This window comes from Agelaius phoeniceus, chromosome 7 (genome assembly GCF_051311805.1).
Source record: "Agelaius phoeniceus isolate bAgePho1 chromosome 7, bAgePho1.hap1, whole genome shotgun sequence".
In the NCBI taxonomy this organism is placed as follows: domain Eukaryota; kingdom Metazoa; phylum Chordata; class Aves; order Passeriformes; family Icteridae; genus Agelaius; species Agelaius phoeniceus.
In genome coordinates, this window is record NC_135271.1 from 46,348,279 (window position 1) to 46,365,391 (window position 17,113).

A 17,113-nucleotide genomic window follows, 5' to 3' on the forward strand; every position below is an offset into this window, starting at 1 on the left:
GTGAGCTGTATAGAAAAGTCATAAATAATTTCCATAGGAAGAAAAGAGCCATTGCTTCACCCTCAATTTTGCAGTAACTTCAATGCATTCAATTTTCAAATTAGTTTGATATAAAGAAAGGGACATCAATGAAATGCTATTATCCATCTGACTTTCTAAGTAGAGCTGCAGTCATGAAAGATTACTGGAAATGATGTGGTTAAAGCACTGCAGTACATGTAGAAAATGTAGCAAGTAAGGTCAAACTTGCAAGCAAATTCACAGATAAGAAAGAATTGCTTTGATGATTTTTAAAACATCATAGTCATACTATATTGGGTCATCCACACTAGCTTGAATCTTTTTAAAAGTCATAATAAATTGAAAAATCCAATTTCTTGGATGAAATATTTTTATTTTTAAGTCAAATTCAAGCTTGATTGAAATGTACTTGCAGGATTTGCAAAGTAAGCCAAGTCTGTAAAGCAATCAAGAAATTTTGATGTAGGTAGCTGGAATAGTGTCATCCGTGATCTCCAAGTTCCCAACACAAAGTTTCTCAGCAGTGAATGAGGGAGGGGAGCTCCAGGGTTCAGAGTGCCTGGTAGATATATTCTGTTCTGGTGGAACTAATGCATTTAGTTGCTAAAACTAAATAGGAAAGTTTTAAAAGTGTATTTGAAAATGCATTAACAAATCCCCTAGAAGCTGTTTCTAATCAGATGAAGTTGAAATAAAATAATATTTAAAAATTTTCAAGTAATTTTTCGTGTTTCACCTACTTCTCCTACCAATTAATAATATTATGTTTGCTGCTATGGAAACTCTCATTTAAGCAGAGAACTATGTCATTTGGATGGCTCTGATCAAACAGAATTCTTGCACCTATTTTTCTGAGCCAGGTCTAGGAGTGGATCTGCATCCATGATCCCACAACTGTTCTGTCTATGACACAGAGATAATAAACACAAAATATTTTCTGCAGAGTACACCTTGGGAGGCCTGTCAGTACAGTGCACTGTGCATAGAATTTCATACCACTATTTGTTTTAAATCCAGCTATCTGTAAACTAAATGGGCAATCCTGCATTTTACCCTCTAGTGTCTACTGGCTGCTCCATGAGGATTTCTGGATGGCAGCATATAACCAGCATAATCAGACTCTTTTTCTTGAGAAATAAAAGTATTTTGTTCTCTGCTACCTTCTGCTTGAAATGTGATTATCAGGCCAGGGACTCATTGTTATTTTATTGTCTGACAGCTTCAGAATAGAATTGAGATATTACATATCTGTTGCCCTGGAAGCCTTGGTGAGATTTTGTCTTGGAGAGCGTGTGAAGCTGCATTTCCCTTGGATCTCTGGCCACAAAGGGCTCTGACCTGTCTCTGCAGCAGCCTCTGTGCCCTGTGCCTTGAAAGGAGGCCGTGGCACAGCATCCTGCAGCCCAGCCTGCAGGGTGCTCCAGGCCAAGCCTGCAGGAAAAAAACACCTGGCAGATTTAGGATCTCCCCCACAGAACTGGGGCGGGATGTTAAAATGGAGAGCTGGGCTAGGAAGGACTGCAGACAGCAGGTTATTTCTGGGTGATGTGAACTGGAAAGAGCCTTTGTTTCTCTAACAGTTGGTGGAGTCACAGCTCGCTGGCAGAGAAACCCCAGAGCAGGAGAGGAGATTCTGGACAGAGGCAAAGCCTGTGCAGAATTCCTGTTTTCCACAAGGTTGTACAGAGAGGGGTAAAGGGAATCATGCTCCAAGGAGACCCCAGCTCGCTCACTCTTGCAGGTTCTCCATGTGCTGTAACTCTTAAATAATATTGCTCTGTTTTCTGTATAATTTTAGGAAGGTGTAAAAAAGTTGTTGGTTTCGCTCACACACTCTGCAATGGCACTCCAGGAGGCAAAACCACCCAACTTCAAAAGTAATTCACAAATGCCAGTGTTGTTTTCCTTGGATGGGCTACCAAAGCATAAAGCAGTATTAAAAAAATCTTTCATGTCATCAAAGCAATCCTCATACCATTAGGCATTTGCTGGGATAAAAATATCTATATATTGCTGGAGGGGATGTTTTCTGCTCTGTCTGTAAAAAAAATTACTGCCAGAAGTTCAGATAAATGAAAATTTAGAGGAGCTCATGGCAGGTATGACATACAGGATCAACACAGGCTCTTCATTGCTTTTTACTCTTAAAACTATTTTAAATTGTCTTGGGTTTAAACTGATTTTCCTCAAACCATGTCTCCAGTTCTGCCATGGCTTTGCAAATGAGACAGTTGGCAAACAGTAGGGAAATGCCTGCTGTGTCCAAGGCTTTCTGCAAGGCTGGGAGCCAACTCCACTGCTAGAAACCCACCTGGAAAAGTCTTCCTCAGGGATTGTGTTTGGCTTAGGGCAGAATCACTTCTGCACCGTGGGCATGGAAAAAAAAAAAAAAAAAAAAAGGTTATTACACCTCCCTATACCTCCCTGTGCCTAATTACTCCTAAGAGGGAGAGCCCTTTGGGAAGAGGCTGGGACGTTTCTCAAATGCTCATCACTCCCCAGGGTACCCAGGGCAGGGAACTCACATGCCAAGGCCATCAATACGTGGGCTTAGCTTTAAATTGCCTGTCACTGCCACAGGTAATGGTACAATTACTGGCATCCCTTGACATTAAACTCTGTTTCATACTGGTGCGCGTTGCTGCGGAAAGATTTCCTCAAGTTCTCTTTAAGGCAGAACATTGCACTTTTCCCTTTAAATATCCTGATCCTAGATGCAACTCACGCCAACATTATTACATTTTTTAATTTTTTTAAATCTACCTTCAGTTTCTTTTTTCTGCTATATAACCACTCCCAACCTCTGTCCTCTTTTGCTCTTGGACATTTGCACCAGGAACAAACGAGGTCTGTACTGGTCTGAATTTGCTGAGAAGCTTCAAAGGCAAATTTTCTTCCTAAAAAGAGGCTCATTTGATTTGATGGCAGGGGATTGAAACGAAGATCTATAAGATCATTCCCAACCCAAACCATTCTGTAATAGCTGAAGAGCTGCAGAATAAAGAAGTATGAGATTAATTAACGTGGGAAAAGTTGATAATGTGACTTCTTTTTTGTTGCTGTTAAAACAGCAAAATAAAGTTAGTATTGAACAGCCTACTAAAAACATCAAAGTGAATAATTAAATGTGAGATTTCAGGGAGTATTTATACTTCTATTAAATATTGCACATAAGAAAGAAAAGGCCATTGACTGATGTATGTAACCCCGAAAAAAATCTTAGCAACTAGTAGAAAAGATAAAGAATACTTAAAAAAAGAAATCAGATAATGGATCAATCTTTTAAATTTTGGCTTAAGGTGCAGAAACTTTACTCTCATATACATAAATGGAAGAGTGATTTTTTTTTTTTTTAATGCAAACTTTTAAAGATATGTCCTCAATACACTTGTATTATACTGGCAGTAAATAATTAAAATACCCTCTAAACATATTCCCCCATCAGTGTGGGAAAGGCTTAAGGAGAATTTCGATTCAGATGTTCTGTTTGTTTTTATTTCCAAGATCATGGAAATATATGGGAAATGGACCCTTGTTGGAGCCACAGGGCACCTGAACAAATCCTCCCAGTTTAGAGATGGCTTCTGACAAAAGTAACTCACTTTTTGTGTCCTTTGATTATTGGAATCTTCCACCACGATCCCACCTAGCACTGAGATACCTTGTGAAGGACTAGAAAGCTCCTATACTGAACAAGAGGCAACACTTTTATATATTGTTCATAAAAATTTGGTGAAATGAAAGCTCTAGTACCACCCGTAGTGAAAAACCCCATCCTATGATGACATGATCTCTGTCTAGATAGAGAATAAGTGAGCTGTGATTCACCAGGGCAGTGAAAGACACTTCAGCTGTGGATTCCTCAAGCCAACTGTAAAAATGGTGGGGAGACATTTCAAGGAGAGGGATTCCATCTGAGGAAAGTGCTCTGGTATTTTGTGGAACCAAACGTGTCTGGCTTTGGGATGCAGGGCAGGTATGTTTGTTCTGGCAGCCTTTTAATTGAATCTCTTCTCTGGCAGAGAGGCCGTTCCTGTGTGAGGCAGTAATGTAGATTTATGGAAAATAATAAGGTGATCAGCTGCCCTGCAGAGTTATTATTTTGTTTCATTAAAAAAAAAAAGAAGGCACTACACCTAAACTGATGGGTTGATGAATGCAGTGACATGCAGTGCCTGTTCCATAGTTCAGTGCAGCTAATGGAAAAACTCCCATTGCCTTCACTTAGGAATCAATCAGCAAGTGTATAAACAAGGCATAACAGAAACTGAGAGAGAAAAAGCCCTAAAGTTAGGTAAGTGCCAGAGCAAAGACCCTTTTATAAATACAAGAATGTCTTTTGACTTCATTCTTGTCCCTTTGTGTTCCCTGGGTTTCATATTTTGGCAGATTTATTAAAGGCAAGATTAATCACCAAAGCAGTGAATTTAAAATTAATATCCCAGAATATGAAAAGAATATAATTAGAACATTAATTTTAAATATATAATCATGTTTATGCATAAATAATTATTAATTTTTTCACTCATCTACCTCCTCACAATTATCTCATCCTAATAATAACTCTGTCAGATCAATGGAAGTACTTTCTTTGACTTTGCTGGGCACAGGAAAGTGCCCTAACAGATTCTTAACCAGAAATAAAACCCCCTACATGATCCAGTGCATCCAAGTAAAGCTGCTTAGGTTTCAAATTTCAATCTACAAAACCACTCAACACAAAAAAAAAAATCCCTGAGAAAACTCTTCAGTGCTGTGAATACTAACAAGAAATTGCCTAGGGCAGAAATTACTTACATGAACATACCCCCTTCTTTTCTGTTAAAATTTCAGCTAGACACAGCACTTTGTGCCCTTCCTCCTTTTGGTTATCAGACCAGAGACATTTTCAGGAAACCAAACATTTTCAGTTTTTCAGTTAATATTTCCAAATCTTCTTTTCAGGGATGCAAAAATTACGCTGAAACAGCTGGAAGTACCAGAAGAATCCAGCTGGCTTCACAAGAAATCAAACTGTGGTTTTCACCACATACAGTATCAGCTAAAAAACATCTTTTGTTTAACCACAAGGAAAATATAATAGTTGCAGGCAGGCCAAGTTGAGAGGGATGCAGTTTTCCACCAGGATACAGAAGACAAGATGCATCACAGTGTGTCACTGTCACCACCCAGAAAACCCCCTCAGCTGAGCCCTTCTCCACCCAGAGCAAACATTTCCAGTGCTCCTTTCCAAATGCAGTAATGTTTGGAATGGTGATACCACATCCTTTTAACCAAGCAGTCCAAATTCTGGTCCATCCTTTGAGCCTTTTTCATGGGTAAGGAAGTTTCTAACTGAGGAAAGAGCAACCTTAGTGGTTCTCCATCTGTTACCTCAGCTTGCTTGCAAAGGTTTTTCTCCTTTCCCCCTTAGAACACACACAGAGCACATTTACTGTGAGTTCCAACACTGGATTTGGTTAATCCAATCCAAATACCCTTCTGCCTCACTTACTTTACTCTCTTTACTTTGTCTTATCTGCCCCAATACTTAATTGGGGTAGATAAGACAAAGTAAAGAGAGTAAAGTAAGTGAGGCAGAAGGGTAGTGGGAAGAGGAATTGTGCTCCTGAGCTGTACCAATTTATCTCTTGACATTTTGTCCCTTGTCTCACCCTACAGGCCTGGGAACACCAGGCCAGGGCACAACTGCAGCACTGTGAGACAGAGATGAGAATTGAAGAGCCATCAGTTTCTGTTCACCCTTTCCCATCAATGCACAGCTTCTTGGTGGAAAAATCCACTTAGGAACATCTAAAATTGTTCCCTGCTCCTTTATAAGGATTGTGCAGCTGAAACTTCTTCTCTGATGAAGAAAGTCAGGGATGAGCAGCTCCCTGGAGCACACTGTAACGTGAAATATTTCCCCCCTCTCCTTTGCCTGTGTAAAAGGCAGTAAATATTTGGGATTGACAAATGGCACATGAACTTACTCCTGGAACATTCACACAGTCAAGCACCAGCAAAACTTGGAGGCTGACACAAGCAAGTCCTACACAATGAAGTTTCTGATATTCCTTGTGGCAGTGCTACTCGTGGGAGAGGAATAATTTCTCTCCCTTTTCACTTGGCTTTTGAGTCCAACCCTGCCATTGATCAGCTCCCCAAACTCCAAGTGACTCCAACGTGAGCTCATATACAGCTTCCTGGAAAAGTGGGATTTATTAACACTCTGCTGGAGCTCTCAGGCTGCTGCTGCTGCTCCTTATTGATCAGATCCTGTGAAATGGCATGTCTACCCACGGAGATTATGGGTAGAATCAACTAAGGGCCATCAGGCTGACTGATATTTTTAATAAATTCCATGTTGCTTATTATTTTCCTGGTGCTGCGTGTGGGGAAACAAAGATGCCACAACGCAGGAAGGAAATAGTCCCTAAAAAGGGAATATCAAATCAACTTACAAATTTAAGTAGCATTTACAATAGGCAAGAAAAGATTTTATCTGTATCTTTATGAATTCCTACAATAGATATTCCTGGGTCTGGGGTTTTTTGGCGGGGTTTTTTTGGGTGGGTTTTTTTGTTTATTTGTTTTGGTTTGGTTTTTTGGGTTTTTTTTTCCTCTCCAAGTTTTAATCTTTCCAGCTAATCTAACCCTATTTTTTTTTTTCTTATAAAAAATCCTAGCTGACCCATACCCAGGGTCTACCTAAGTCTTCTGGGATTAAAAACCACATTTGCTTTCCCATTCAATATTCCCAGGCTCAAGACTTTGGGTGGACTTTAATCAACTGCACATTGCCCTTTGCTTGATCTGAACAATCAGCTTAGAAAATTTCTCATTATGGCTTTTGTAAGAAGAAATAATAGCCTGTCTTCTCACAAGCAAACACAATTTGAATGAGCAAAATTAATGGCTGCTTCTCTTATTTTTTTCCTCCTACTGAAGTGATGGGTTATATATGAGGTGTAATTACAATAATGTCAAAGTCTCTGCAGAAAGAGTTAATCTGCAAGGAAAAATTCCCACCAGGAGAAATAAAATAATCTTTGGTATGCAGATGAACTGTTTACTTGGTAGCTCTTGTGTTATCAAAATGAAACTAAGCTGAACTGCTGAAACAATAAAAATAAATTGTTACTGGGGCTTTGCAAACCTCAATTAAATAAATATTATGCAGTAAACAACATAGAGGATTTTAGTTAGGATAAAACAACTGAAAAAAGAGTTACCAACCTGTTGTGTTATCTCACAGTAACCTTCAAACACTTATTTCAGGAGACTTTTTCATTTTAAAGAGGTTTAGCTTAAAAAAACCCCCAAAAACTACAAAACACCCACTCCCACTTTATTGTTATAAGCATCAAAAATCATCTTATTATATATTTTCCCTCCTAAAAAAGTTTCTATAAAACTTTAAATTAGATAAATATGGGTATTGATGGTGGTTTTCTGGTCCCAGCTTTTCAATTACTTTTAAGAAAGCAAAGCATTTTGAAAATAATGTGATCAATTTGTTGCACTTACTCTAACAAAACGAAATCACCGTCTAATTATCCAGTCAAACAAAAAAAGAGTGCTAACTGGGGGGGAACTAATTTTAAATGGCAGGTACCAGAATGGACAGCATGCCTCATTTTGCATTTTTTTTTTCTGCTAGGTATAATGCAGTGCAATACAGTATTTTATTTTTATTATTCATTTGCCTTTTTTTTTTTGTAGTGCTGTGCACTCTGTAACAGAGATGAATTCCCTGCTGAGCTACCAGATCCCGGGATGCCTTTGGCAGTGGTAAAGCAGATTTCTACAGAAACTGAAGCACAATCCACACTTTGACTCCCCACCAGTCTGTCCCAGCCCTGAAACTGGGTCCCCACAGCAAACCATGAGTTTCTCATCCCAGAACACAGCATGGAGCATGTGTTAGTCTGGCTTAAAGGGGAATAAAATGTCCTGTTTCTTCTTCTTTCTTCTTCTAAAACAACTTCACCCTTGTCTCCAGCAGCCTGGAGAACATCACCTTCACAAACAAATATATTTATGTATGCAGACTGTTTAAGTGTCAATTATTATCAATTATGCTGTCTTCAAAACGTTAAAATTGCAGCCTTCTTATCAACATTGTTCCATTAATTAGCAGTGAAACAGCCCATTCTCATTGGAGACAAAATTATTGGTCTAAAAATGAAAAGTTGAGCTTGTAAAGAAATAGCAATGACATTTGTAGGTGCTGACATTTCTGCACAACATGGTGAGCTATTAATTTGCTAATTACACATGCAACACTATTTCAGTGCATACTTTAAGCAACAGTCTAAATTGAACCTGAAGATTAAAAATCTCACCCTAAAGGCTTGGATTCCTCCCTTTGTTTTACACGAAGTGAATTAACAGGCTGCTTTTTTTGTGACTCTCCCAGGAGGGAAAGTGAGAAGCTCAAGGGTCAGACTGCAGTGCCCTGGGGAAAGAGTCACCACTGCCCTGTGGTCTCCTCTGTACCTGCAGAATTTGTCCATTTGATTGACCCTCCTGCTCCTGAGAGTTCCAGCGGTGTCCAGAAGCACAGCTGGGCTTTGCCACCTCTGTCTCCTTTTCCCTCTGCTGTTGGCACAGCTGCACTCACACCTGGAGCGTGGCGATGGCTCAGGGGCTCTCAGCCTTCATCCCTGGCAGAGCTGGGGAAGGAAGGGATCACACCTGGGGGTGTCAATGCCTTCTGCTGCTGCTTCTTTAGGTGGTGATTCCCTCAATCAGCTCTTAATTCCACTTTATTAAAGAGGCAATGCTTTACAAAATGTCAGTACCCCCGACCTTTGCTGCCAGCTAATTTTCTCCCATTCAACATCCTGATAAGGAGTGTTCATGCAGAAAAAACTTTTTCTTTTTTTCCCCAAGAAAATGACAGAATGGCCTACACACAGCAGGCCAAAGAATCAGTCAGATTTCCAATGCCATCTCCAGCTGTTCCTCAGCCAAAACTCAGAGGCCATCTGTGCCAAGCTGAGTAAAGTCTCAGCTGATAGCAATCCTCCTGGCTCTCCTTTCACTCCCTACATCTTATTTGCTCCCCTTACCCTCCCCAGTCTCCTTGCTAGCTTTTTGCTCCTGCTTAGAGAAAGATAATTTCCTTAAACAGGGCTCTTGACCCTATTTTAGAGATCTCACCAGAGACTTTGGCCATTCACAAGACCTCAGCAGTTTTATTCTGTGTTACTCAAAGGACAACTGTTGAAGGTCAAAATGAAAATTTTCCACCACCCTCACACACATATGGACTTCACTTCCATATGACCAACAGCTTCCAGGTTCACAGAAGGAAGACTGACAGTTCTGTGATGTGGAACACACAGAAATCCAACCTAATTAATTTAAAAGAAAATCCATCTTTTAATGCTTCTGTTGGTTGATTTTTTCTGCCAGCAGAACACAAAGGTCAGATCTTAGTCAAATACAAAAGTGACATTGGGCCTGTTCCTTTCTCTCTTTGTGCCCACCTTCTCAATATCCAAACAAGGATAAAGTGTGTTAAAAATAACTGGAAAAGCATCAAGAGAAATCAGGGAGCTTCAAGTTACCTGGCAGTATGGTACACGGCACTCTCTGGAAATCAGCTCTTCCTAAGCTCCTGTTATACCTCTGTCCTATTTCCCTGATGACAAAAAACATTAGAAGAAGAAAACCCATGCTTAGAGGATTTAGAGCCCTTCAATTATATATACATATTTTTTTTCTTTTTTTAAATTTTTGTCTCTCCTTTGAGGAATGCTGTTTCCTGTGTAAATTATGTTCTCCCCCAGCAGCCATCTCCCACAGCTCAGCACTCAGCCAGCCCCAGGCTGCTCCAAGCTCCTGAGAACGGGCACTTGGTGACCCTGTGAGGACACACAGGCTGAAATCAGTCACTCATCTACAAATGGGGGGTTTAAAGGCCTTATTTGACCAATCCCCTCAGCTACATTCCTTAATGGACAGCTGATCCAAGTGTATATAGATGTGTATATATGTTTGAGTGCATTCCCTGCTTACAGAATGTCCACATGCAGAACTTTCACAAGTTTTCATACCCATCCCCAGCCTCATCACCTACATTTTCTCTGTGCAGTTACATGTTTGGGTTCCATTAGAGAAAGGGATAAGTCTGACCAAAACCTCCTCTATCCAACCTAAATTCAGCTGGTCTAGGACACCTCCACTGCTGTAAATTCTGCTCTAAGAGAATTCTTTCATAATGTACCAGAAAACTGGGATGTAACCAAGCTCTGACCAGCTGGCTGATTTTTTTCCCCCAGATTCCTTGTTGTAACCAAGCACAAGTTCAACCAAAACCTTCCTGTCGAGAACTTCAGAATGCTGAGATTAACAGACTCTGCAGAGCAGGATGCACAAACCTTTTTCATGAAGACAAGGAAGGTGGGTTTCACATCAAATGCATCTAAACAGCATGGTAGGAGGAAAAAATAAAGGTGTTTACAAACTCTAACCTATGAAAAATTACTGTTTAAGACAAACACAGTAACCTCACATGTGGAACAGGAAGGTTGGGTGATTATGGGTATGGAGAAGTAGGAAAGACAAGAGTGTGATTTTGGCAGAGGGCAGTACAAATTTTTACAAAAACACTGGTAGCTCACAAAACTGCACTTAAAAGTTGACTTTTCTCCTTGGTCTCTCAGTAGATGTTGCTGTGACATCTCACTGCTGCTAAGTGAACAAAGAAGCCCTGAATATATGGTTAAACCACACACCACAGCAAACATTAATTGATATTTGAATAGCATATGGAGAGCTTAAGAGTTGTACAGCTGGGACATGGAAGTGTTCACTCAAATGTGACATCTCTGGTATTCCCAGTTCTCCATGCAGCTCCCTGGTATGTCAAGAGCTGTGATTTTGGTGAGAGACAATTCCTGGTGATCTCATTCCTGTGGCTGGGGTGTTACGGTGGGGACGGTGGGGATTTGTTTTCCATGTCACTGCTAGAGGCACTCATGCTCTCTTTGCACAATGAAAGGATGTAGGTGATCTTTTACTTTTGAAAGTCTCACAGCAGGTGTATTTTTATTCAATTTTTCTGAAAGGTCAATATACTACAGATCACTTATCAGTGATCCTTCCTTGCCTAGGCATCATTTGTACACTGCAGCATCCGTTTTCCTGGTTCAACAGTCAGCTCCTAATAAAAGAGGATGACATGTATAAGAGGTAAAGAAAAATAGCTGTAATAATAGCACTCCAATCCTACTTACTTGTCTCTTAACCTCTTTCTTTCAAAGGCTCCCACGCTGCAGTGCTCAGAAGAAAGTTGCCATTGAATTATCCACCGGAAATCCATTGGCATCTATTGCTGCTCTGCCGCTGCAGCAGCGATCAGGGCAACAATAACTGATAACACTTCTCACATCCCTGCCCCTCCTCCGCCTCAAACCATGGCTCTAGAAATAAAACCCCGTGCAGACAACGAATATTTTTTAAATTAAGCTCACAGCTGCAGACAGAAATCAGCTCCATCTGACAGCTCAGCCCCCCAGGACCTCGGTGCTCACTCACTGCCCCCCTGCTCCTCACAGCATTGTTCTGGGGAAGCACTTCTACAACAATTCTCACTGATCATGAAAGGCAAATAAACCAAATCCCAGAAGCAAAAGCAGAAAGCATCAATACAGTTTTCTCCAGCAGCCTACTGCTATTTATACAGGTGACTGTGAACGTTCACACATCAAAAACAGTGGTATTTTGGCATCTCTTCCAGGAGCAATCATCTCCCTAATGGATAGCACGGTAAATACACTGTCCCTGATGAGGAGAAGATGCTTGAATCATTACAGCAGCAGTCTGTAATGAAAAGGATGCAGATGCAGTTCCCTGTCAGACTTCCTGAGAGGAGATTTTTTTAGAAATCTCACAGGTACCTTTGGATTTCAGTACAAGGATCTAGGTGGCTTTTAATGCCACAATTAAAATTTCTGTGCTTTTCCTAACTTCACAGAGGAATTATCAAGATTGATACATTAAAGAACAAGGGATTCTTCAGGGAGCTGGCAGCACACAGCTTGGGTATCTAAAGTGGATGGAAATTCAAAGTGGGTGAACAAACCCTCCAGCCTAAAACTGTACTGGTTCCACCAATGATTGGTTTAAGGGGACAGAGGAACAGCCATGATCTGCTCCCTTTTAAGGGCACAGTAGCTACATAACTGCTGAGTGACACCTCTGTCCCCCAAAATGCCCTCTGAGAGGGGCCCAGAAAACTTCCCAGCAGATGATGATGTGGTCTGTCTGCATGGCAAAATCCCAGAGTGGTTTGGGGTGGAAGGGACCTTAAACACCATCCAGTTCCATCCCCTGCCAGGGACACCTTCCACTGTCCCAGGTTGCTCCAAGCCCATCCAGCCTGACCTTGGACACTTCCAGGGATGGGGATCTTGCTGTTTCTTACTCTAAAAGTGGCACAAATGCATTCATCCAATGTTTTTCATGGACAGGCAAGACAATTTAAAACACTTTTTTTTTTTTTTTTTTTTTTTTTTTTTTTTTAAAGCACCTCTTATGCTGATTTTGCAGGCCAGGCCTTCACACTGCAATCTGTGCTATCTCATTTCTAAGATTAAGCAGTTAAATAGTCTTGGCCTGGATCTTCTTAATCACACTAATACCACTTTTACAGTGATCTGGGCAGAAAGGTTTAGTATGAAGGACAATCACCCTCCTTTATTAACAGCCAATGCTGAGACAGTGCATTTAACAGGAAAGTCATTGTGGGCTTCAGAAAGCATGAGATCAGAGTTAGACTCCTGTTGACATGGAAATACTCTGAAAAGTCTCTTAAGAAGAGTCCCAAGCACTGAAGTTCTCTGTATTCCTTATGCCCTAATGAAGTTGCTGCCACAAGTCTGAATTTGGAGCTTTTCTTCCTGTTGAACGTTAGTGTAAAGAATAAATAAGATCGATTAGAGTCATTTTGGCACTAAAAAAAGCCAGTGTACTCCATGTCCTTGCCAGGGCTCCCCTGTGTATCTGACAGGAATAGCTGCAAGGACTGGAGAAGCAGTAACTTTTGGAAAGGACTGTATCTCCTACAGAAGCACCACATTAAGTAGACCATTTCCAATGAATCCCAAATGCTCATGTTCATTAGCTTTTTGTGAAAGCAGAATACCATGTAAAATGTGCATTGCACAGCATGACTTGTACTGGTGCCCTAACCGGAGAAAGAAGTCAAATGACATCCACAGATTAAACATTGAAAGGCAAAAGAAATTATCCCCAGATTAAAGATTTAAAGGGAAAAAAAAATATCCCCAGATTAAACATTTAAAGGGAAAAAAATTATCTGAGCAGAAGAAACATTGCTCTGTAGAACTGCAGTCAAACAGAACTGGGAAGAATACAATTTCTTTACACCAGAGCATGAAGTATGTGTATCTTAAAATCAGCTAATATCTACTTAGTAGACCTTTAAACCAGAAAAAAATGTATTTTGCTATTTAGATAAGCAGCACAATATGAGTTTGGGGGCTCTGTTCAGCATGGAATGAGATATTAAACATCAATTGAGTCAGTTATATTAATAAATCAAAATCCCAACATTTATATATTATCACTTTTTTTTTTTTTCACCTGAGAGGCAATGCCTTAGATAAACAGTTTTCCTCATGAGTAAGGGACTATGGGAGCTCTAAGGCTTTGCTCAGACACGGGATCTGCTGCCAGCTCCCAGTTCCTAAGATGGATGTGGCAGGATGAGGCCTCCCCTATCCCCCTCCATGCATTCTCTGGTTTGCAGCTAAAGAAACTCACCATGTGGCCCTGAAGGACCTGCAGCTTGTACACCTGCTGGGAAACTTTGTTCTGTGGCAAGTGTCAGGTATTTCTGCTTTTTACACAGACAAATCAATGTGTCAGACATCAAGGATTTCACAAACACCACTGTGAATGAGTAAAGAGGTTGAGTTCACTAAATGGGATATGACAAATGTCATAGTTGACTGGAACAATTACTGGTTTTCCTCATATCTTTATAAAAGGTGACATCTAGCTCATAGCTAGAAGAAATATTGTTTGCCATGTAGGTGAGCCAGATCAAAGTAGAGAGTGAATTTAAACTGGAATATTCCCTTGTTTTTACTACTGTATAAATTTTGCACGTGATGTGCATCAGGATGTTCTTGCCTACTGTGTGCTTATTGCCAGTTCTTTTGGTTCATTTATATGAAAGTAAAAAATGAACAAAAGTATTATCTAACTCACTGGGGAGTTATGAACTGTCACTGCTATTGATAACAACAGGAAATGAGATCTGTGCCTGTTCCCCTTGCTCAGCATCAACATGGTAAAATCATAAAACAGCTGAAAAACCTATGTTTGGCTGTGTTTGCAAGGCAAGGCGAGGGAGCAGCTTCAGCACTGTGACATCTCAGTGGCTCCAGTCACTCCAGCTGATTCATAATGGAGCAGTCAATCACAGCCCTGAGGCAACAACTCCTGCTCCTTCCTCATTTTCAGCTCACCAAAGGGCTTTGTCTAAGCAGTCCAGCAATACATTTTTGCATGTCCTGACTCCAATAAAACACCTCAGAGTCTGCTGAGCTGGTGTCCAGATCAGAGTATCACTACACAGTAAAGAAGATGTAAGTCATCTTACTTAATCAAATCCAGGCAGCCAGGATGCTGCACTGGATGGACCATGGCCAAGGACAAATGCTTCAGACAGAGGCAGACTCTGCAAAAGCAGATTAAGATCTGATTATCGATAAGAAGTCATGCTTTAAGTGTGGCAAATTTACCTACAAAAATATTTTTTTTTTTTATTAGTTATTTTGAAGGGGTTATAAATCTTTCCCAGCAGAAGTCCAGCAGTGGGATTCTCTGTGGAGGGGAGATGGTGCTGGCTACCAGCATGGACCATTGGCTTCTCCCATCTGGACACCTCAGATGCAGGATAGACCCTGCTCTCCCAACAGCCCCCAGCACCATAGATCTGGAGCACATCCTGCACATTCCTGCTATGATTCTCCAGGAATCTGTCGAAAACATCCTCTCCTCTCAGCCCTGGGACAGCACTGCAGAGCCATCATGAATTCCAGAGGGCACACAGCAGGGACAGAGCAAGGAAAAACACAGGGAAAGGACAGTGAGAAAGAGAGGTGTGATTTTGAGAACAGAAGGAAGCCAGCACAGATGAAGGGAGAAAATCCCTTTTGAGTCATCAGGTGACACAACTGCCAACATGAATAGCAAAAATCAGTGGCTGCTGCCAAGGACTGAACACTCCACACACACACACAGGATATTGGCCAAAGTCCTCAGAACAGCCTTTAAAAGCAGCCATTCCAGGGCCTTGATGCCCTCTTGTTCTCCAGAAGTAACTCTGTTAACTCACCCTGGACTACTGAAAATACCTGACAACAAGCAATACAAGCTCAAGACAAAATCTAATGTTGGTTAGATTATCCATGCTCTTGCAGCAAATTCTCTTTCTTCTAAAAAGATCACAGAAAAGCATCTTCCCTTGGTTCTGAGGGTCTGATCACCCAAGCAAGATTTATGTCAGGCCATGGAGTCAGAGTGACGGAATGATCCACTTCTGGAAGGAAATGCTATTGGACAATCTGTGGCAACCCAGGGCAAAAGTCTAAAGATGAAGAGGTGCACAAACCTTCCCTAACATGTCAGGCCTTTCCCTCATTATTTCCTTGGCTCCCTTTCCTTATGATCCTCCATCAAGCTGAAAGCCTGCAATGGGAACAGGAGGCTTTGCTTGCAGGCAGAGCTACAACTGTTCCTATCAAGTTTAGGTCTTGATCAGAGAAAAAAAAAATATATATCCCAAAATCTGCCAGAGCAGTACAGCCTTCAGCTTCCATTTAAGAAGATTCCATGTGGAAGATTCCACGTGGATCTCTCCAACTGTTCCAATGCCCATAGACTGGATGTCTCCACAAGGATGATACAGGAATGGCATGAGTGTGGGTGTGTGAGGATGCTGCCATTCTGCTCTGCACGGCAGAAAGGGAAGCACTTTGCTTCAAGTAACATTAAAAAAAAACCCCAAGCTTGGAAAGCTGAGCTGCCAGACAGCTCTAGGAACACAGCTTTTACCCTTGTGTAAGTACAGCTGAAGAAGGGAATCAAGAAACACGGATGAAATGGAACAAGCACTGGATGTTCTCAGCTGCTGCCTGGTTCTCAGGTACAGCCACTCCATCAGGCACACAGGTACTGAGCTGGGCTGGTTCCAGTTAGCAGGGTCTTCACAGCAGAACTACCAGTGTCAGCTTGAACTAACTGCTGGAAACATGTGAGGTGGACTGAACACAGCAATTTCACCCTCTCCAAAACCTTCCAGCACCTGCAAAGTTCTTTGTATTCACGTGAGTGAGAGAAAAGATGCAGATGCAGCGTGTGCTGGTGCTGCCATGATGCCAGAGTTGGAAAACATCCTCTGCCATATCCCCAGCAGTCTTGGCCTCACAGAGGGCTTTGGGGCATCACTGCTGTGCCCTCTGACAGCTCCAGCAGCACAAAGCTCTTGGAGGATGATGTGCTGGTACTCAGCAGCTTGTTTGGCTGCTCAGCTGGGAAGAGAAGCATTGGTGTTGCTTCTATTTGTACTTCAGCCTTTTGAAATCAAATATTGCCTTTTTTTTCTCCCTTCAAATCCAAGTCCCCTCTGAGAGCCCTCAGTTTTCCATTTCCCATCAAAACCACAAGGCGCCCAGCGACTCATGCATAAAAATTGGTCACGAACTCATGCAGTGTTAATGTAGTTACACTTGATGAATGAGGAAGAGATTTCCAATTTGTAAAGTTATTATTCCATAAGCACAGTTTGCCAGGTAGCAACTGTAAAATTCAGAAATATTTATTCAGATAAGATCTGATATTGATCTTCATTGCATTTCCATTCTGGCAGGGATTTTTAAGGACCCTACCAGCTATCTCCTCCCAGGGATACCACCAAGGCTCCACCTATAATGAAACAAATCCCCACCATTTTAGCAAAAGCACATGTGAATGTGAATTCCACAATAATCCTTGAAAAATGAATACAGTCTTATGCAGTGTTAATAAGGCAATTATCACACAAGTGGCACAGTTTTTTTCTGTGATT

The 17,113-nt window shown here is 41.2% G+C and overlaps 1 protein-coding gene across 5 annotated transcripts in view; it reads right to left on the reverse strand.

Annotated features, from left to right (window-relative positions):
- The window catches only part of LRP1B (LDL receptor related protein 1B), a 638,345-nt gene that overhangs the window by 510,615 nt on the left and 110,617 nt on the right, over positions 1-17,113 (reverse strand). The gene's annotated exons all lie outside the window — the stretch shown is intronic.